We start from the raw sequence: 23,231 nt of genomic DNA, 5'->3' as shown, positions 1-23,231 counted from the left end.
TGTGCCATCAATGTTATTTATTTAGTTTCCAGATTTCTAGTGCGACTTTAATCTCTGCCCACCACTTGTCACTGAAAAAACTTCCGAAGTAAATACATAGATGGACCACTTCTTAGTAGAGAAATTTCTATCTGTGTACATGTTTTATCCTGTTTAAGTGTTTTGCTATCAGATTGTAATTCCTAATATTCTAAAATTTGTCAACCTATAAAAATTTCAATTGTATATAGTTAAACCCACTGTGTGTACTCTGAAAAGAGTACAAGACTTGAAGTCGGGAGCCATGAGCTAATTTCTGCCATTGAGTGATTGTAGGCATTTACTTTTCTTTACCTCTCTAGGCTTCAGTTCCCACAACTTCAGGATGAAGCTTTAAATTAAGTGATTTCTCACTTTCCCTCTAGCCTTTAAAAAATCCATATACACCTGTCTTGAAGCTTGTTTAAACCTATCTTTAAAAAAACTTTTAAAACATTTTTTAAAGTGTTCAGAGACAGAACATATAAAACACCTTAGAAAATAGTTCTGGAAGATTTTGCATCAGAAGCTATTTGTAGAAATTTGGAGATAAGCTCTATCTGCCACAGAAGTTAAGAAAAAAAATTGTTTCACCTCAAGTAACATCTACCTATCAGCTCATTGGGAATGCCTGCATGTTTATGATACCCAATGTGTAGGATAGGCCAAAGTGAACCAATAATCTCTTACAGCTTTGCTACGAGAAGTTTACTACAACTAACAACTCATTACTCAGAGTCATAAGCTCTGAGTCATCCTTGACTTCTGCTCTTTGCTTTCTCCATTCAATCAGCTGCCAAATTTCTACCCACTTGCAGTTTCTCACTAATTCTGTACTCCACACCTATCACCCAAATTCAGACCTCATGAACCATTACCTAGATTATTTTAATCATCCAACAACTTTCATTCCTGCTTCCAAGATCTCCCCATTTTTATAATTTATTTTTTAAATTTTATTTTTCACTCAAAGCAAAAATGGTCAATATCCATTTTTAATTTAACTTACAAAATGCCATATGTTAAAATTCCTTAACTATAACTCTGATCACATTAATCTCAAGCACAGCCATTGGCTTACTAATGTCTAACAAAGTTTAAAATCCTTTGGTCTATTAAAAATTAGTCTGAGATTTAATCCCAACCATCTCCCTTATCTTGTATTCTGCTAGTTCAAATTAATGTTATTCAAGTTCCAAAGTCAATCTTTTCTTAAAACACCCCTTAGCTGTTACAATAACTCTTCCTCAAATTAACTCCCTCAAAGAACTCATAACTTTGTAGCAGAAAAATCACAATTTCTTGTGTACCCATTAGATCACTTTTTATTGAAGGAAAATAGGAAGTATATTTTCTTTCAATATTACAGCCTCCATTATCACTTGGAGAGAGATTATTATATGAATATAGCATAGATAGATGATTTTCCTCTTTCCTATGGTAAAAAAGCAGTTTACTTTCTTTTAGGTAAAAGTAGGGAGGAAATTATTTTGATACCTTATATTTTAAATACAAAATTAAAATTAAAAGGTATATCGCATTTATATATCTACTTTTAAAACATCATACAAGTTTCATCAGCCATTTCTTTAGAGAGAAAGATATTGTCTTTATTTATTTAACAAAGACATTTCAGTTTCAGAAAATGTGTTCTACTTATTTATTTAATATATGTGTTTCAGCACTTCACTAAGTAGTGATATTCTACAAGTTCAATTCCAATCATAACTCATTGACTTAGCCATCAAAGTTTATCTTTCCTTTTGAACTATGCACAAGATAATGCCTATCCTATCCATCAATAAAACTCACATGGGTTTCTTCACTTTTCAAGTAAGTATACTTTCCCATCCATCAGGTTGAAGAACAGGATTAAATACATATCAGGAATAAATAACTCCATTAGTCAAAAAATAGACTCATCAATCAGCTTCTGAGGTCAAACATTTGACAGGTGCCAATGAGCTTGTTTCAATATCACCTTTCAGAAATAAAGACATTAAAGGAGTTAATCAAGGTATAGTCAAGGAGACCACCAACCTAACTGAGACAAAAGATACCAGTTGGTTCCACTCAAGGTTCAGGACAAGCTCAGAACCAGAATGTACTTTATGATATTGTTAGTTGACCCAAATAACTAAAATTGGTGAAATATTTAACATTTTCATAAAAAGTGGTATTAAAGGTCATTCTAAGATACCAGAGCATGGAGCAGTATATATATTTACTATTATTATCAATCTAGTCAGGATATCCCTTGCCTCTTTAAAAAGAACTATAACATATAAGCAGAAAATTGGACCTTTTCTTGGTATATTTGAGGAACATTTTGAGTCTCATTTGTTGAAAATACTCATAGAAACAAATAGATTTTTGGCTGACTATCCTTGACAACACCTCTTTTCATATAATCCCAGGTATTAGGAAAAAAGAAAAAAATATTTTATTTGCTTTATTTGAACACATGCAAATCAGATGGTCAAAGTAAGATATTATATATCTGAAAACCCAGATATCTCTCTCTCTCTGCCCTCTGCTTGAGGCAGTCCTCACTAGTCACTGCTGTTGCCAATAAACTGGAAGCCAAGGTCGGGAGTTTGACATTCTTGTTATGTTCTGACTACAGGATAGACCCTTAATTCAAGCAACTGAATGACAAATACCTACAAAAAGACTTGATATGGTTTGGATCTGTGTCCCCACCCAAATCTCATGTTGAATTATAATCCCCAGTGTTGGAGGTGGGGCCTAGTGGAAGGTGACTGGATCATGGGGGCAGTTTGCAAAGGATTAGCAACATCCTCCTAGTGCTGAACTTATGATAGAGTTCTCATGAGATCTGGCTGTTTAGAAATGTGTAGCTCCTCCCCCTTCTCTCTCTTCCTCCGGGGCTGCCCATGTAAGATGTGCCTGCTTTCTCCCCACCTTGTGCTATGATTGAAAGTTTCCTGAGACCTCCCCAGAAGCCATCATGCTTCCTGTAGAGCCAGCAGAAGAGTGAGCCTATTAAATTTGTTTTGTTTATAAATTGCGCATTCTTCTTTATAGCAGTGAGAGAATGGACTAATACAAGACATAAAAGAACCACAGGGTATCACTGAAACCTTTTCAAACAAGTGGGAAAAAAAAAACACTTAAAGTTTAAGCCCAACACAAGTCTTTCACAAAACTGCCAGGTGATGAAAATTAATCCAAGTTCTTGTTCGTTTCTTGCATTTATCATCTCCTTGAGGACCACAAATTCCCCAGATTTTTGCCCCCTCATTAGACATACTTAGCTGAGTCAGCACTCAACTCATATATAAATAGCAAAAACAACACATGACAGACAGCACATTTCTTTCTCTCAGGCTCTTCTTGCCTTCCACAGAAAATCTTTCACTGTCCACTACACTATCAGAAAATAATAAAGGAGAGACTCTCCCCACTAGGATCCTCCTCCCAACCTCTACTTCATCAGATAAGGATCTTATTTTCTAACTCAAGGGAGCATATTCCACTGGCCACATTTCAAACCTGGGTGCTAATATTAGGAAACTGAACATTTAGAGCACTGCTTGTGTTACTTCTATACGGTCAACCCATATTCTTAATAAGCAATACATTGTTGTCTGCCTCAAAGGATAGAGCACTGGGAATGAAGAGCAAGCATCAGTGAATGAACTCAGCAGCCACAAACAAATTACCAGAGACGTGTACCTTCCTGAGAGGTAGAGAATTATAGAGGCAATGTTGCATGATGGGATATGTAAGTACAGCCTTGGAAGATCATATGTGGATGGAAACCAATTAAGTAAAGCACTTAGGAAAATTGCTTTCTACTGTCTGAATAAGAATTTATCATGAGACATAGTTTTTAAGTGAAAAACTTTATATGTAAACCTGGACTAAGTGTTTTGTCCAAGGTGACACAATAAGGCAGGCAATCAAGATAAAAATAGGATGCTTGAAACCAGCCTCCTGATCTAATCACCAAACACTTTGCAAGTTTATCTCTGAAGAGGACCTAATGCAAAGTAGAACCTTTAGAGTGAGAGGTCAGCATAAGAATTGCAGCAGCCAACTGGGCAGCAATAGAAATGGAATTGATTGCTTCCCTAAGAAATGATAAAATGTTATCAATAATGACACAACAAAAGAAAAAAATGCAGCGATACGCATCATGAAGGAGAAAGCATTTTCTCCACTAAAATACCTTTTGTTAATCATAACCAGTCATTAAAGAAGACATGGTATCAGACCTTCTTTAATCCAGGCATTCTGGCTGAAGCTATAAACAAATTATTTCATTATGTCTTTGTCTATTAAAAAATCTATTTTGGTATGATTTCTCTCACTCATTCAAAGTTTTACAGAGCATCTGCTAAATATCAACTCCTCTGAAAGGGATGTAAAAATGGAGGGGGCATATTTCCACCTGTCAAGGATCTCAAGTTCTGTTGTTCGTGAATGCTTAGATAATACTTGTGGATGCAAAGTGGTAAGTGCTCTAAAAGAAATAAGGTTAAAGTCCTGTGGGAATACAATAGGGGGCAGAAAGAGAGTGAGATTAAGAAAGAAAGATACAGAAGTTCTGCTCTGGTGGAGTTAAATCAAGCCACAGGAGCTGATGACTTTGCAGGTGGATACAGGGGAATACCGTAGAGTGGAACAGAATTCCGGGCAAAGGGAATAACTTGAGCAAAAGCTCTTCTACTTTATTTAGCAGATTTCCCTTTTCAAACATTTATTTCTCACCTCAACCCAAGCTTTATTCCCCATTGGCTGTTTTAAGTTTCTTAATCTTGATAATTTTCAGTTTCCTGGCTTATAGGACGGTAATACCAAGAGTGTCTTTCTAATATTGTTGTCATGAGGATTAAGTGAGATATTCCTTTCAAGGACTTCAATAGAAATCGCTAAATTGTGGCCTCTACAATAATTGTTATAATTATTTACTCAGTGAATACAGAATATGAACTCTCTCTTTCTCCATGCTGAATATGAGTTACATGAGACATCATTCGTCTGACTTATCGAGGAGAACCATAAGTCATGTCCAATCGATGATATTGCCTCAGTGGTTTCTCACATGCTTTGAATACCACAAACACTAGATGGATTAGGTAACGGTTCCCTGAGAAGGATGCATTCAATTAGTCAGTCATTGCAAAATAAGAAATGAGTAAACAAGATTTACCTAGCAAGAGCTGCAAAGTGGCAGACCCCAAGGAGATGGGAAGCAAGCAGATATATTTTGATATGAAGAAAAATCTGCAGTGTCACAGTGGAGAACACTTGAAGTGCAACAGAATATTAGAGGAGCAAAGTATTCAGGAAAAAAAAAATCACCTACAACATAGTTCTGACTGGTGGAAGCCCCCAAGAGACTGTAATTAGGGTATCATCTATTGGCTTAGAAGGAATACTTCAAAAGTCCGTCACATAATCAATATGGACAGGATGGTTAGGGCTACAGGGATGGTGATAAGACATAAACTATTTCTTCCTGGGAACATTCCCGCTCACCCCCACTACCTGAAGCTACCCAGAGAAACTTATAAAAAATTTATGAATAAGATGGTGGAAGGGGGAGCACAAATTAAAAATCAACACACACTTGGGTGTTATTAAAAACTCATTTTACTGGAAAAGGCATTTTGTTGTTGTTGTTTTTAAGACAGAGTCTCACTCTGTCACCCAGGCTGGAGTGCAGTGGCGTCATCTCGGCTCACTACAACCTCTGTCTCATGGGTTCAAGCTACTCTCTTGCCTCAACCTCTCGAACTACTGGGATTACAGGTGCGTGCCATCATGCCCTCTTTTTAGTAGAGATGGGATTCACCATGTTGGCTAGGCTGGTCTTGAACTCCTGACCTTAAATTATCCACCCACCTCAGCCTCCCAAAGTGCTGGGATTACAGGCAGGAACAATCGCGCCCGGCCTGGAAAAGGCATTTTATGTTGTTGTGAGCAGGTACTCTTCTCTAAGAATTACTGTGAGTGTGAATATGTTTGTGGTGAGGAGAGGTTGCACAGGATGCATATAAGAAGTATCTAAATATACCCCGTATTTGTCACTTGAGAGTCCATTATATAGTTTGAAGAATAATTAAGACTGAATCGCCCATTGAAAAGTGACACAGATGCCCATGCTCTCTTGGGAAGGAAGAGAAAGTAGGGGAAAAAAATGACTTCTTACTATGTGAATTGCTTTATAAAGAGGAGCCCAGAGAAAATATGGGAAAAGGCTTATTTCCAAACCCAGTCTTCTCTGTGTATTTTATCCTAGATTAATTTTACACATACAAAAAATGATTCTATTTCTGCATGGTCTTATTATATCTAAATTATTCTGAAAGGTTCAGTGCTCTGAGGTGTGGACAGATTTTGTATTTTGTATGTTTTTTGTTGTTGTTGTTGTTAGTAGCATGAAATAAGCCTCAATCCACAAAGTGACAGTCACAAAATGCTTCCCATATATATACTGTACCTAATATTTAAGAAAAACTACATCAATAATAACCCTAAGACAAAAAAAAATCTACCTTAATACATTATTGATATGCTTTGACTGTGTCCCCACCCAAATTTCATCTTGAATTGTAGTCTCATAATCCCCACATGTCATGGGAGGGACATGGTAGGAGGTAATTTAATCATGGAGTTAGTCACCCTCATGCTATTCTCAAGATAGTGAGTGAGTTCTCATGAGAACTGATGGTTTTATAAGGGGCTTTTCCCCCTTTTGCTTGGCACTTCTCTTTGTTGCCACCATGTGAAGAAGGATGTGTTCGCTTCCCCTTCCACCATGATTGTAAGTTTTCTGAGGCCTCCCCAGCCACAGAACTGTGAGTCAATTAAACCCCTTTCCTTTATAAATTACCCAATCTCAGATATGTCTTTATTAGCAGCGTGAGAACAGACTAATACAATTATCTAAACCAAAACCTTAGCATAAGGAAAATTATTACCATCCAAATTTTAAAATTGAATAAGATTAAATGAAGAGCTTAGCACATATAGAAAAACAAACCCTTGGTGTGTTAACACAGGGGAGCAGTTAATAGTGAAGACTGTGACATCACATAGACTTGAGCTGTCCTTTACATTCTGACTCTTACTAGCCACGTGATCTTGTCAAGTCACTTAATCTAAGACTGTTTCCTCATCTGTAAAATAAAGATACTATCACATAACTCAGAGAGTTGATGAAAGGAAATAATTCATAAAAAGTACTTGGCATATGATAAAGCCCTGATAAATGATATTTATTATCATTGTCATTTATATTAAATAGCATTTTCAAGTCATAAAGCAAGCATGTGACAGAGCTGGAACTTAAACCAGGACCTTCTGCCTCCACATCCATGCCTCTTTACATTTTCTACACTAGTGCCGATACTTTTCCCAGAAAAAAAGTTTATCATTGAAGAGAAACTTTTCTTTATTTATTAATTTGTTAAAGTATTACATTAATAGTAAAGGGAGTCTTGAGCCCGATGAAACCTTAGAAAAGGTGAGAATGGAACCTTCATAGACTTTGAGAATAGATCTATATGGTACAGGAAGGAATGCTCCTTCTCTCCATGTTCAATGACAAATAAAGTAAATTTGGCAGCATGTGGTGAAGCTGCATGGACTACGTCAAGTTCATTTCATTAGTAAATCAACAAAAAATAAGAGCTGTGTGTTTGCCAGTCCCTTTGCCAATGGCAGTGTGAGCACCTGTCACCACAAGGTCAACAATGGTCCTCTGACAGTGTCAGCGCCCTGTAATATGAGGCATAAGGGACTGGCTGGCTCAGACCACATCTGCACTGACACTGCAACAGCTTTCTGTATATTTTGCAGATGATGTCAATGCAGTGCATATGATAATCAAACCAATGGATGCTTCCAGTTGAATAAACGAATACTGGGCAAGTGCTATGTGAGTGGTCTAAGCCCTATAAATACAGAGGCTGCAAAATGTGAGACTCAGTATCTTCATCCCTTTTCCTCTCCCCATGTTAGGCCTCTTAAGTCTGTTTTATACAAATTCCCCCAGCTCCCAAACTGTAAGACCAGTTGTCACCTTAGGCAGAAGATAGTAAGTACCTTTAGATCCATATTTTTAATAAAACAACTTTATTGAGAACCATATTCTTGAGTTCTGCAATAAGTCATGCTTACTAAAGTCTATTCAACAACTACTTGAGTATTTATTCAGTGTGTTTCCGATTCTGATGTAGGTAAACAAAACAGAAAAATAGGTAAAAATGCAATTCCACTTTTAAGCTATCATCTACTGGGTGGAAAGAGACAATAACATAAGTAAATGTAGAGTATCTTAGTAAAGGAATACCATTAATAAAAAGAAAGGATAATCGGCTGGGCACAGTGGCTCACGCCTGTAATTCCAGCACTTTGGAAGGCCAAGGCGGGCAGATCAGGAGATTGAGACCATCCTGGCTAACACGGTGAAACCCCGTCTCCACTGAAAATACAAAAAATTAGTCAGGCGTGGTGGTGGGCACCTGTAGCCCCAGCTACTCAGGAGGCTGAGGCAGGAGAATACCCTGAACAAAGGAGGCAGAGCTCGCAGAGAGCCGAGATTGCACCACTGCACTCCAGCCTGGGCGACAGAGCGAGACTCGGTCTCGGAAAAAAAACAAAAAAAAAGAAAGGGTAGTCAAAAGTGGGTATCTCCTCGGAGAGTTGGTTAGCAATTTTAATAAGGGTGATTAGGAGAAGTTTTTCTGAGAAATGTTTTGAAGAATGGAAGGAGTAAACCAAGCAGCTATCTAGAGAAGAATGTTCCAAGCAAAGCAAAGAAAAAGTGCACAGGACTAAGTGGAAGTATGACTGATAAGTTTAAAAGAGCAGGGAGACAGTGTGGCTGGAGTGCAGTCGGGAAAGGAGAGCAGCAGATGAGGTCAGAGAGCTAACAGAACAGATCACACACAACTTTGTAAGCCATCATCAATATTTTTGTCCTTATTTTTGAGTGGAAGCATAATATGAACTTATTAACTGTTTAACAGGATCACTCTGGCCTGCTGCCTATTTTTGTACAATCTGTGAACTGAGAATGTTTTCTGTATTTTTAGATGGTTGAAAAAAAATCAAAAGAAGAATATTTCATGACATGTGGAAATCATATGAAATTCAAATTTCTGTATTTCTGTAAAGTTCGACTGGAACAAATCTATGCTCATTCATTTACCTGTCTATTGCTGCTTTCATGATGAAATAGCAGAGTTGAGTAGTTGTGACAGAAACTAGACAGCTCCCGAAGCCTAAAATTTTTACACCCTAGCCCTCTACAGATAAGTTTGCTGACCCCTGGACTACACTATAAAGGGCAAATGTGGAAGCAGAGACCAGTTAAAAGGCATTGTAACCTCCAAAGCAAGACAGCGATGGTAACTTGGGCCAGGTGGTCAGTGGTTGGGATGGTGAGAAACAGTCAGATGTTGGGTCTATTTTTTTGAAGATGAAGCTAAGTCCATTTGCAAATATATTGCACGTAGGGTCCAGGAAAAATAGAGGGTTAGGAGGATTCCAAATTGCAGTTCATCAGTCCTACTTCCAGGGCTCCAAACTCCAGGGCCACTCATTCCAGTGCATCATAGTTGTATTTTCTAAAATATGCTTTCAAATTGGTCATTGTTCAAGTTCTTATTCTTGCAAACTCTTTTCTATCTCCTTCTTCTCTAGGAGAGGGCTCTTGTACTTCCTTGCCAAACTTCCCTCCAGATCAAGGTTATGCTTTATCTCTTCATTTTTCTGTCTTTGTTTACATACCAGAAAGTGGAGAGAAGAGGAAATACAGCTAAATAAAAGATATTCAAAGAGAGTCCTTGCCCTTTTTCCTACAGGTCAATACTTGGTAAGAAGCAGGGATTCTTTAGAAAATCTGATGCTGAGCAACTTTTATATTTTGTCTCTGTAAGAGAGAGATCTCGAGATTCAGAAATAGATCTCTAAAACGGCAAGCTGTTCTTGCAGAACAAATCATCTAAAATGGTGCTTTTATAAATAAAATAATTAACTTTCTCGTATTTTCATACAATATTGTCTTATAGAAGACTAAACAAACATTGATTCCTCATACATTTTTGCCAAAGAGCAGAAACATGAGATTTCACAAAACTTGCTATAAGAGTTTGCCAGAACTATTTTTTACTGTTAAAATTATAGGATTTAATTTACAGTACTTCACTTGTGATCTACAAAGAAACTAAAATATATGTCTGTCATTAGGGCTCTGATTTTTTTTCTTTTCGTCACAGTTTTGTTAGGCATCATCTTCATCAAAAAATGGTATAAGTGCTTCTCTTGTGAGTTAGAATGGAGACTATTAATAAGTCAAGAAACAACAGATGCTGGTGACGCTGTGGAGAAATAGCAACACTTTTACACGGTTGGTGGGAGTGTAAATTAGTGCAACCATTGGGGAAGACATTGTGGAATGTCTTCCTTGACGAATCGCCAACCATTATGGCGATTCCTCAAGGATCTAAAACCGGAAATACCATTTGACCCAGCAATCCCATTACTGGGTATATACCCAAAGGATTATAAATCATTCTACTATAAAGACACATGCCCACATATGCTTATTGCAGCACTATTTAAAATAGCAAAGACTTGGAACCAACTAAATGTCTATCAAGGATAGACCAGATAAAGAAAATGTGGCACATATACACCAGGGAATACTATGCAGCCTAAAAAAAAAAAAAAATGAGTTTATGTCCTTTGCAGGGACATGGATGAAACTGGAAACCATCAATCTTAGCAAACTAACACAGGAACAGAAAACCAAATGCTACATGTTCTCATTCATAAGTGAGAGTGGAACAATGAGAACTCATAGACACAGGGACAGGAACATCACAAACCAGGACCTGTCAGGGGCTGGGGGTTAAGGGGAGGCAGAACATTAGGCTACATATGCAGGCCTTAAAAGCTAGATGGTGGCCGGGCACGGTGGCTCACGCCTGTAATCCCAGCACTTTGGGAGGCTGAGGTGGGCGGATCATGAGGTCAGGAGATCAAGACCATGGTGAAACCCCGTCTCTACTAAAAATACAAAAAATTAGCCAGGCGTGGTGGCGGGCGCCTGTAGTCCCAGCTACTCGGGAGGCTGAGGCAGGAGAATGGCATGAACCTGGGAGGCGGAGCTTGCAGTGAGCTGAGATCAGGCCACTGCATTCCAGCCTGGGCGACAGAGTGAGACTCCATCTCCAAAAAAAAAAAAAAAAAAGCTAGATGTCAATTTGATAGGTGCAGCAAACCACCATGGCACATGTATACCTATGTAACAAACCTGCACGTTCTGTACATGTATCCCAAAACTTAAAGTACAATTAAAAACAAAAAATGATATAATATAAGTGGGCTGGGCATGGTAGTTCACACCTATAATCTCAGCATTGTGGGAGGCCAAGGTGGGAGGGTGGCTTGAGGCCAGGAGTTGGAGGCTACTATGATTGTGTCACTGCACTCCATTCGGGGTGACAGAGCAAAACACCGTCTCAAAAAAATGAAAATTAAAAAAAAATGCATAAGTGGATTAAGCTAGTTTTAAGGGTTTTTGCCCATTTTTTATTTTTAGTGTTTTGTGTTGGTGAGTACCCTTGGGCTTTGCTAATATTCAAGACATTTAGGGAAGAAGAACCTACACAAAACACTAAGTCGTGGAGGCAAAATCCATTTCCTTGCATTTTAGGCTGTCTACTTCCTGCTATCCTTGTCTCCTATTTCTGTCCCTACAAGGTTAACTTTTTGCATACAAACAGTCTCTTTGCCAGGTCTTTTGTTCTCTGGAATCAGAGGTCAAGCTCTCTGCTTATAATGTCACAACTACCCCAACTGGCTCAAGACTGTAGTGAATGCCAATTACTATACCTGCGGTTAGAAACCAATTATTTTCTCTTAAAATCATGTGTGTTGTGTAGTCAAAATGAAGAATGCAGCTTAGTAATGGAGGGCAGTCAGACTGAGCAGGAGGTGAAAGAAAAGGGCAGTGGGGTGAGAGAAAGGTTAGGATATAGTATTCATTGAGATGAATTGTCATAGAACTACAGAATGTTAGAACTAAACAAGATCTTAGAGATCATGATCTCAGAAATATACCCTTGGCCCTGACCCAGTCTTTGGAAATAGGATGTACCCCTAGCTGATGATTCAGTGATTCAGATGCTTCAAATAATATCATTTCAATTTTACATATATTCTGCAATGTAATGAAAAACTAATAAAGCTTCATCGAGAAAGTCAGACGTACCTACACATGGATACAAGTCTACCATTTCTAAGCTCTGAATCCTTCAACAATTTAACTACCTTCTCAGCATCCCAAATCTCATATAGAAAAAATGAGGACAATCACAGCTACCTCGAGGAAATTGTGAATTTTATCCATGATGTAGGTGCTAAATAATCCCTTAACTAATAGTGCTTTTTACCATTTTCTGTGTGTAGTTTTGTTTAAAGTACCACTCCAACCAATTTCTACTTCTCTACTTCTAAAGTTTTCTACAGCTCTATTCTCCAACCACCTTGATCTTTCTTGAATGCTTAATATACCTTCCTCAACCTGAGGATGACCCAAAGATCCTTGGATATTCTTTATCTTTCCTACGTCATACTGGGAATTTAAAAGTTCTCAAGCGCTCTTCTTCATCTGCCACTATTATTCCCTGCTGACATTTCTTAGAACTGATCTTATATGAGGTCAGCTCCACCCTGGTAGTTGTCTTTTGGTGATTCAATGTAGAATGAGGTACAAGTGTGTGCATACACTCTTCAGATACACCACATGCAAACATATCTGATGGGGAGGGGACCCTGGAAGTGGAGTCGAATCCTGGTAAGGATTTTTAGGAAGAGCTAAGTGTATATCCAGAAAGATATACAGTGCTAAGAATCCATACTCCAAGCTTCAGGAAGAAGAGGCTGAAGCATTTTTCTCTTGGCTGGTAATGATGAAATGATTTTCCCCTTATTTCCTCTTTCCTCTCTGGGGCAAGTGAGGGTGTAAAAAGACAACCGAATAGAGAACACAAAGGTTTGACTTAATTTTCCTGAGTATAGCACTCAAATCCCTAGGATACTGTTTCTGAAAGAACATCCAAGGTTAGGAATTCTATAGATATATTTATATTCTAGAGTCAGCTTAGGAGAGTAGAAGAGATGAAATTTTATAGCTCTCCAACACCTCTAGAAAAATTTAAGATCTTTCCCAAATAAGGCAGAAGAAGTGAAGTTCACTGCCCTTAGATGCTGCCTTATAAGTCAGTAATTAACCTAAGGGGAAAGGTGGTTTAAAATTTTTTTTCTGCATCTATGCAAATGCCATGAAAATCCACGTGTCATATTTGCATTTGTCATGGGCTCCAGCATTAATAGCATATTTAAAAGTCATGATGTCACTGCCATTAATCAGGCCCCGTGGTGCCAGGCTTCAGTGTCATCCATTAATCACCAGTGTCGGCAGACACGTGTATTTGGAAAGGCCAAGTTTAGATCTATAAAGCATGATTTACTTTTTTAAGTAGCATGATTGAAGATGTATTGCCAACTTTCTTTGCTTTAGAATCTCTTACTATTGTGTCCTTAGGAAAGGTCTGGCATTTCTAAGCTGGTATTTAAACAGCTATTCTAAAACAGAATGCAGTTTTGGAGGTCCTGAAAAAGCCACTGCTGAATATCTTGCTTCACTTTCAAAAGAGTTTGGCATTCTGTTCTGGGAGTTTGGTCTTGTTCTTTCTGAGCCACAGCTTCAGGAATAGAGGAGACATCACAGGAAGGTGAAGAAGCCACACTTGCAAAGGATAGCAATCTTGAGATAGGACACTGGATCAAACTCCAGCAGATTTCTCTCTACTGGGTCTTGCTTCTTATCTGATTTCTGAAAAAAGAAGTTTCTGGAGATTTATTTGTTCATGGGTTGTTATGCAATCCTAAGATTGGCTGCAATACGGAAGAGTCGCAAGGGAAAATTACTCCAGTGTTTGAGAAGAGGAAATAAAAGAATAAAATGGAAGGCAGGGAGATGACAGACAAATGTAACAAAACAGAAAACCAAAAAAGGAGGTGATAGAAATAATGAGAAAATAATTGAAAAGTTAATAAAATGAAATTGATTTTATAAAAGAAAAAAAGTGAGTAGTGGAGGCGGCAATAGGGAAAGATCTGAAGGAAATCCAGGCAGAACCATGAGAATACCATGTAAAGACTAAGATATCAGTGTGGAGTACTTATTTTCCTCACGGCAGTCTTTTCTTAGATTAGTGTGACCTGTTTACATGTTGTTCTAGATTCAACATCAGACTGTATGCTTTATGCAGACTTATACATGTCTTAGCATAAATAAACAATATCACCAGGCTGGGCATGGAGGCTCATGCCTGTAATCCCAGCAATTTGGGAGAATGAGATGGGAGGATTGCTTGAGGTCAGAAATTTGAGACCAGCCTGGGCTACATAGCAAAGCCCTGTTTCCACAAAAAAAAAAAAAAAAAAAAGTTTTCTTTTTTGGTTTCTTTTTAATTAACTGGACTTGGTAGTGCATGCCTGTAGTCCTAGTAACTTGGGAGGCTGAGGCAGGAAGATCGGTTGAGCCCAGGAGTTTGAGGCTGCAGTGAGCCATGATCATACTACAGTACTCTAGCGTGGGTGACAAAGAGATCCTACCTCAATAAATAAATTAAAATAAATAAATAAATAAATAAATAAATAAACAAACAAATAAAAATAATATAGTCTATTTAGTCAGTCTGACAAGACACTAGAAATGTTATTATGTGAATTGCTATGTGATGCAGCTCCCCCGTTATGTCAACATGATTAGAAAGGTTCAGCACTTTAATTACTCCTATTGTATATTTAAAGTCTTATAGAAAAATGAAAAAAATAATCCATACAACAATCCTTTAGGTTTCAAACTTAGAGTTACAGTTCCTAGAATAATCATGAAGATTCAGCAGGAATTTGAGCATTATGCTTTATTCAAAGAAATGAAATCAAGTTGTTGTCAATTACAGAAATCCACCAGTTTAAGATAATATCCTTTCTTTCTACAGTAGTCCCTTTCCTGAAACTCTAACTATGTGGTCTTTCATGTACACTCTAAGTATTCATACATCCCAGGAATTCCGTGAATGACTTCTCAGTGGAGACTAGTTAGTTAGAAGTTACTATTACTAAAAGATCAAGGTGGTGTTTCTCGTGTGTTCATCCTTTCTCAGCCTTAAAAAGAGGAATAATGTAAAATACTGTTTGAAAAATGGTTTACACATTGGCTCTTGGGGCCTGGAGGAATTATGTTTGTTTGTTATTACCTTGCCTCCATTTACACAGTTCATTTTGCTTCGAATCTCTGCTTAAAAAAGATTTTGCATGAGGAAGAAGAAAAGGAAAACTAGAGATGAATGAGTTCCAACCACATTTTTTACTGTATATCTCTGTGACTAATGCAACATAGTCTCTGCCTTCAAAGAATTCATACTTTTGGGAAAAGGTTGGAAACAGACTCCTAAACAAGAAAGGGCCATAAGTTGTTAAGGTTCTACAATAGAAGCCCATCAAATGAGAAAGCATTATTTCTACTACTGAAATAAAGTAGAACTAAAAGGGAGATTGGTAGGGGAGGGAGGGAAAATTTGGTACAGAGAACTTATATTTGGGATTAAGGTTCTAGAGAAAATAATTTTGGAGGTTTTTGTTTTGCATGCCATAATAAAAAAATGCTAATATCAGAATCAATTTCTTTCAGAAATATTCTGTCTACAACAGAAATAATTATCAGATTCTTTGTACTTGAAATTTCAGTCAATATTAGATAACTAGACATTATAGGACACACAGCAGAGTTCATGTTTCTTTCTGGAGTTTTAAAATATGGGAAAATTTCTATAGGCAAATATTAGGGTCCACCCCAAAATATGCTGAGTTGAAGTAAATAGAAATTAAGCTTATGACATTTTCCAATATCTTAGCAAAGGGGACACTAACAGGACAGAACACCAGTAATCTAAATAAATGGGGAACATAAATTACACTACTGTTAAATAGTCTTGATTCGAGATAGAAATTATCATTGTGCCTTCCTAGGAAGCAAAGTTTTGTGCATCTCTACAAATTTGAATGGCTATCATATATGTATTTTTTAAAATTCTACAGTTCCAGCCTAGGCAACAGAGTGAGACCACGTCTCTAATAAAATAAAAAAAAATCAGCCAGGCGTGGTGGTGGTGCATGCCTGTAGTTCTAGCTACTCCAGAGCCTGAGGCGGGAGAATCACTTGATCCCAGGAATTTGAGGCTGCAGTAAGCCTACTATGCCACTGAACTATAGCCTGGGAAACACAGCAAGACCTTGTCTCAAAAAAAAAAAAAAATTAAATAAAAAATAATAATAATAAATAAAAGCCAAGCATGGTGGCTCATGCCTGCAATCCCAGCACTTTGGGAGGCTGAGGTAGGAGAATCTCTTGAGATCAGGAGTTCGAGACCAGCCTGGCCAACATGGAGAAACCCTTTCTCTACTAAAAATACAAAAATTAAGCAGGCATGGTGGCGTGCACCTGTGATTTCAGCTTCTTGGGAGGCTGAGGCAAGAGAATCACTTGAACTGGGAGGTGGAGGTTGTGGTGAGCTGAGATTGCACCACTAGCCTGGGCAACAGAGCGAGACTGAAAAATAAAATAAATAATAAAATAAAATAAAATAATCTAGTCTTCTGCACATATGGAAACTTAGATTCCCTTTTAATTGTGATTAAAGTAGAAAAATGTATAAATAGGTGATAATCTTTTCATTTTTCCCTCTCAGTGCTTATAATAAAATTAACTTTGGGGTTCAAACTCAACCTTTGTGTTTCAACATCCAAGGGAATGGTAGAAAGGAAGTGTTAATGATAAGACCTATAAAGTATCTCTGGACAAAAAAGAATTAGACCCAATTTTTATCAATATTTTCCCTACACACACACATTCTTCTCAAAAATTCTTGTCATTCAACTGTGACCTAGGGGAATGAATATTTCACAAGAGGATTGATCCCATCATGCAGGCTGGTTAGTTTTACTCTCAGATGTCTCCAAAGAATCATGTAACAACAGCCTCCTCAAACCATTATTATTTTTTTTTTGGTCTTTGATCATTCTCTTTCTGTGGGGATAGCCTTTGTCCTTTGCTCATCATTTTCCCACAGGGACCCAAACTCCAAAAGGCAGAGCAGGTACAGGAAACAGAAGCAGAAGTGGTCCTATTTGGTCCAAAAACTAGAAAAACACTCAGTCTTTAAAATTAGTCCTTTCCTTGACTGCTTATCTTTTTCCTTAATCTGTTTCCCTTATAAGAGGACAATTCCAGTAGAAACATATCCTGTCTTCTTTTTGCAGCCTTATTCAGTTTCCCCAGGTAGTTGGGTCTTTGGTCTTCTTTACTCCAAGAGCAATATCTTTGTTATTGCATTCATTCCACTAGAAGAGAAACTTTTAAAAGAGAAGATGGGCTTTTTTTTTTTTTTTGAGATGGAGTCTCTGTCGACCAGGCTGGAGTGCAGTGGCGCGATCTTGGCTAACTGCAACCTCTGCCTCCCGAACTCAAGCGATTCTCCTGCCTCAGCCTCCCAAGTGGCTGGGATTACAGGTGTGCACCACCAGGCCTGGCTAATTTTTGTATTTTTAGTGGAGACAGGGTTTCATCATGTTGGCCAGGCTGGTCTCAAACTCTTAACCTTAAGTGATCCTCCTGCCTCGGTCTCCCAAAGTGCTGGGGTTACAGGCAGAATGGCTTAATTTATAATGTTGAATGGATGAATAAATAATAACAGTATTTAGTAAAGAATGTGGAGCGAAGTCTATCAAGTCAATGGCTTTATTTAATAAAACTATTATAATATACTAATTAAACATGCACATAGATAATAGCTACTGTAAAAGTACCAAAGTATTGACTGAAAAAATAAGTTGGACTCTTGAGTTATTTCATGAGACGGTTCAAATACGAGAAATCCAAAAAGCTATTGTCAATGCTTTTCATAACAATACACAAGATAACATTTCATCTGTGGAATTAGGTGCTGCTATAACCAGGCCTCGAAGAGAAGGCAAAAGCATTACACTTTTATGACTGACCAGGAAAACACTCTACCTCCTCCTTCCAAAGAACTAGTGAAAAACAGTATTAGGAAGTGAGGAGATGAAACAGTTTTATAGTAGCACCTAGGAGTGACTTGAGGAACAGTCCAATGTTGTATTTTAGCCATGGATAAAGATGGGCCAAGAAAATCCTAAAATGAACCTTATATTTATGACTGCTGACAAAGAATTAGACCAGAAGCATAAAAGAAAAGAAAAAAAAAAAAAGGCAACTAATAGGTGGTCGAATTAGAAAAGTCTTAGTGTAGAAACCAATCCTAAATTATTAGAAAAAAAGACGTCACATATAGACATACTGTCTCTTACTGTTCCATTTCAGGTAAATCAAGAAACCTTTAGCCTTCCAGGTTTGGTTATGAAAATAGAGCAATCACTCTGATCAGACACAGAATGGTAGTGCTTCAGATATACAATCTGTTTTTAAAGGTGTGTATGAAGCAAACATTTTACATTAATTCCATTTTATCATTTATTTTCATTCGAATAAGGATGCCATGAAACATATTTGAGGCTTACTTAAAGAGAAAAAAATAAACTTAAGAATTGTAATGATTATCTCGACATTCACACTTTTTTTTCATACAACATCTGCCTGGAGCTCTTCTCAGTCTCCTCAGCCAGAAGCTAATCAAACTTCCAACTAATCCACATCATTGGATTGAGACTTCTGCTTCCAGCTATGACAAAATACCTTGTAACAGACTAACACTCCCACTGTGAACAACCATAAAAGCTCCATAAAATACAAAACACATATGAATGGATCAGACAGCAACCACAGCAGCCAGAATATAATGATCCAAGATTCCAAGAAGGTAAACACATTGAAGTAAATCCTCCACTGCTTTTCCCCTCAAAGCATTTGCCAGTCTGTAAGCTGTGCAGGATTGAAAGCACAAGCAGAAAGTAGGAGCTCAAAACTTTTGACAGGCTCGTGAGACTGGGGAAATGAAAATTGAAGTTCAGGATTAGCAAGGCAGTCAGGATATGAGGGGGCTGAGATGGAAGGAAAAAGGGAACCTCAGACAAGTGAACCCATCTTTATATGCCACTTTTTGTATTTGAAGTTTTCTAAGCAGTAGTAGGCAAGAGACCTAGAGGCCAAAAGGAAAAAAAAAAAAAAAAAAAAAGGGCAACTAAGAGAGAACGAAACTAAGCAGAGCCTTCAATAGTATCCAGGGGCTGAGAAGACAAAAATTGGAGTTCAGGGCCAGGTAAGGAAGGGTACACAGCCCAGGCTTTTTGTTGAGAACTCTGAAAATCTACAGCCTAGGAATAAGAGCACTCACAAAGACAGAAAATTAGCCTGAAATCACCTCAGTGCCTTATTGGGTCAAGCTGATCAATTCCTAATTCATGCATTCTCAATAGGAGTGATATCGCTTCCAAGGGAGTGAAGATTGGTCCTCGGATAGTAAGAAAAAAAATCTTGGATGTTTAGTTTGTAGCCCACCAAACCTGGACTCTACTCAATAAGATCATATTCCTTAATACTTATTTTATTTCATCAGGTTTTCTTGGGCTTCACATGAGCAACACTGACAATAAGCTCACAGGAGATAAACAACATGTATGCAAGGTAAGTTCTACAAATCTCAGCTAAATGGTTATCTGTGATGGGGTGACTTTCTTTTGATTGATTGTTAAATCTCAAAGTCATATTACCAGAGGCAGATTGCAGGAGCCTAAAACATGACTACTTTATGGATGTTATTGACGTTTGATCCATGGTGTATTTACATGTGACTTGGACTTTGAAAATGTAATAAAAATGAATGTAATTTTATAATTACATTCTATGAAAATTATTCAACCCATCATTAATTATGTCACATGCTTAGAAGAACAAGTGTCAATAATATCTGAAGGAGTATTTGGCACTACTTAAGTTAAAAATTATTTTTTCATATCATGTAAAAGTTAAGAAAAATTCACTAAAAATAATTTTAAGGAATGATTTTTTCAGTTGTTTTACCTTTGGCAGAAACATTAGTTTTAAATGATTTTAATGTGTATTGCTATTATTATTATGTATTTATATAAATTGCGAATTTTGCATATATAATACATTGAAAGTTGCTCAGAAAACACAATTGTAAAGTTAAATGTTAAGAGCTTTTTAGTTGTTAAATTAACATTAAAAAATTATTTTATTTTAGGTTCTGGGATACATGTACAGAACATGCAGGTTTGTTACATAGGTAACATGTGCCATGGTGGTTTGCTGCACCTCTCAACCCATCACCTAGGCATTAGGCTCCACATGCATTAGCTATTTGTCCTGATTAACATTTGTCTTGTTTTCTTGTTTTGTTTTGTTTGAGATGGGGTCTTTCTGTCTTGCCTAGGCTGGAGTTCAGTGGTAGAAACACAGCTCACTGCTGCCTTGACCTCATTGGCTGAAGTGATCCTCCTACCTCAGCCTCCCGAGTAGCTGGGACTACAGGTGCACACCACCAGGCCCAGCTGATTTTAAAATATTTTTTGTAGAGATTAGGTTTCCCTTTGTTACCAAGGCTGGTCGTGAACTTTTGGCCTTAAGTGATCATCCCACCTCAGCCTCCCAAAATGTTGAGATTACAGGCAAGAGCCAACGTACCTGGCCTAAATTAACTTTTAACTTATTCTTTTTATTCAGTCATTCTTAATCATGTATTAAATAAAAAAGAATAAGCTTTATGCTTACTCTTTTTATGTATAAAGCACAAATATAGAGACATTCAAAAACAGATATGCAGTCTATCTGGGGCATGACATTACAATTTCATGGGAGGAATGATTAGAAACAAAATGTCTAAAAAGTCTGATTAGTAAGGTAATAATTTAAAATGCTTAAGATATGTGTCCTAATCAGTCTTCCAGAGGAAAGCAAAATTTTCACTGGAGGAAGGTAAAATTTTATCCAGAGCCTCTAAAATGTGACATGGACAATGTCTGGTGCCCAGTAAAAAATTACCAGGTGTGCAAAGAATGCAAGATCAAAACCACAAAGAAGAAATATATAAATACAATAGAAACAGGCCCATAGATAAAAATAAATATTGGCACTATTAGACATAGGCTTAAAATTACTATGCCAAATATATTCAGAAAATAGATGACAAGATGGGAAATTTCACCTGTGAATTGGAATCTATAGGAAACAATGAAATAGGAATTTTAGAACTAAACATGTAATAACCGAAATCATTAACTTGACACATGGTTTAACAGCAGATACAGCAGAATAAGAGATAAGAGAAACAGTAGTAATACTTGAAGATATACTGGCAAATAATTCTTTATATCAGATCAAATACATTAAGGCACTGATTTAAGAAGCCATATAAATCCCAAGTAGGATAAATACAAAGAAAACAATATCTGGGTTTTGTTAGTAACACTACCAAAAGTGAAAGAAGTTAGAGGGGAGAAAAAGAACACCTTGCATTTAAAGGAACAACTATAAGAATAAGAGCTGGAGTTTTGTTTGCTGTTTGTTTCAATTTTTATTGACACATAATATTTGCACATATTCATGAGGTACATGTTATTTTTTCATATGCATAGAATGAACAATGATAAAGTCAGAGTGTTTATGGTACCTTGAATATTTATAATTTTTATGTGTTAGGAGCACCTTAAGTTCTCTCTTCTAGCTATTTTGAAATATATAAAACGTTGTTAATTATAGTCACCATACTCTGCTATTAATCATTAGAATTTATTCCTTCTATCTTACTGTATATTTGTACCCATTAATCAACTTCTCTTCATCCACTCACACACCCTTCCCAGACTCTAGTTATTATTTTTATACTCTATTTCCATGAGACAAACTTTTTTTAGTTCCCACATATGAGTGAGAGAACATGAAATATTTTTATTTTTGTGCCTGGCTTATTTCACTGATCATAATGACCTCTAGTTCCATCCATGTTGCCGCAAATGACAAGAATGTATTCTTTTTTATGGCAAAGTAATATTCCATTGTGCATACATACATAATTTTCTTTATACATTTATCTACTGATAGACACTGAGGTGTTTCCAAATTATTGAAACAGCTAAAAGAATGATGGCTGAAGTTTTGACAAAAATAGTGTAAGATGGGTTATGAATGACATCTTCAAATGCTAAAGAAAATGTAAATTTTCGGGGATTCTACATGCTGCAGTTACAAGTGTTAACCGTATATTAGAAAAGGTGTAAACTGATACCATAGGAATATTAAAAGTTGTTTTGTAGAAGCTCTTCTGCAGACAGGTAACTGTCAACTGAAGGTTTCTATTAGCTCAGTTTATGCAAAGGAAATAAACAAATTTCTATTCTCATCTCCTTCCTTACACACAGATCCAAGCCCATTTTTTTCAGTTCAGAATATAACTATTGTTCTTGACCTGATTCTCATATGCGTCCCAACACATAACCCCTCAAACACCTTAGTAACTTAAAAACAAACAAACACATATACCTGTCATCCAATTTATCTAAATATATTTGATATGCTCTGGCTCTGTGTCTCCACCCAAATCTCATCTTGAATTGTAATCTGAATTGTAATCCCCATGTGTTGGGGGAGGGACCTCATGGGAGGTAATTAGATCACGGGGGCGGTCTCCCCATGCTGTTCTCCCGATAGTGAGTTCTCATGAGATCTGATGGTTTTATAAGGGGCTTTTCCGCACTTCCCTTATTCTTCTCCTTCCTGCTGCCATGTAAAGAAGGACATGTTTGCTTCCCCTTCCACCATGATTGTAAGTTTTCTGAGGCCTCCCCAACCCTGAAGAACTGTGAGTCAATAAAACCGCTTTCCTTTATAAATTACCCAGTCTCAGGCAGTTCTTTATAACAATGAGACAACAGACTAACACATTATCTTAACATAAATTTTTTATATCTTGTAATAAACCACAAAAATAATAACAGTAGAATAATTGTATTGTTCGTGACACAAAATCTATTACGTCTCTTACTCTGACATCTCCTTAAAAAATAATAACCTCTTCTCCAGGTCCTTATATCTCCAATCCAGATTACTACATTGGACTATTATTCTGTGTTGCTTTCTTCATATATCTACTCCTCAGAGGCAC

The 23,231-nt window shown here is 37.1% G+C and overlaps 1 long non-coding RNA gene across 1 annotated transcript in view; it reads right to left on the bottom strand.

Moving 5' to 3' along the window:
- The window catches only part of LOC139362056 (uncharacterized), a 53,450-nt gene that overhangs the window by 25,253 nt on the left and 4,966 nt on the right, over positions 1 to 23,231 (bottom strand). Inside the window, exon 2 of the long non-coding RNA XR_011620343.1 lies at positions 1 to 23,231. This exon is cut by the window's left edge and continues 25,253 nt beyond it. This is a non-coding gene — a long non-coding RNA (uncharacterized lncRNA).

The sequence above is a fragment of the Macaca nemestrina genome, chromosome 2, assembly GCF_043159975.1.
Source record: "Macaca nemestrina isolate mMacNem1 chromosome 2, mMacNem.hap1, whole genome shotgun sequence".
Classification (NCBI taxonomy): Eukaryota; Metazoa; Chordata; class Mammalia; order Primates; family Cercopithecidae; genus Macaca; species Macaca nemestrina.
Note: the sequence above shows the minus strand (reverse complement) of the source record. Positions and strands in the feature narration are given on the sequence as shown.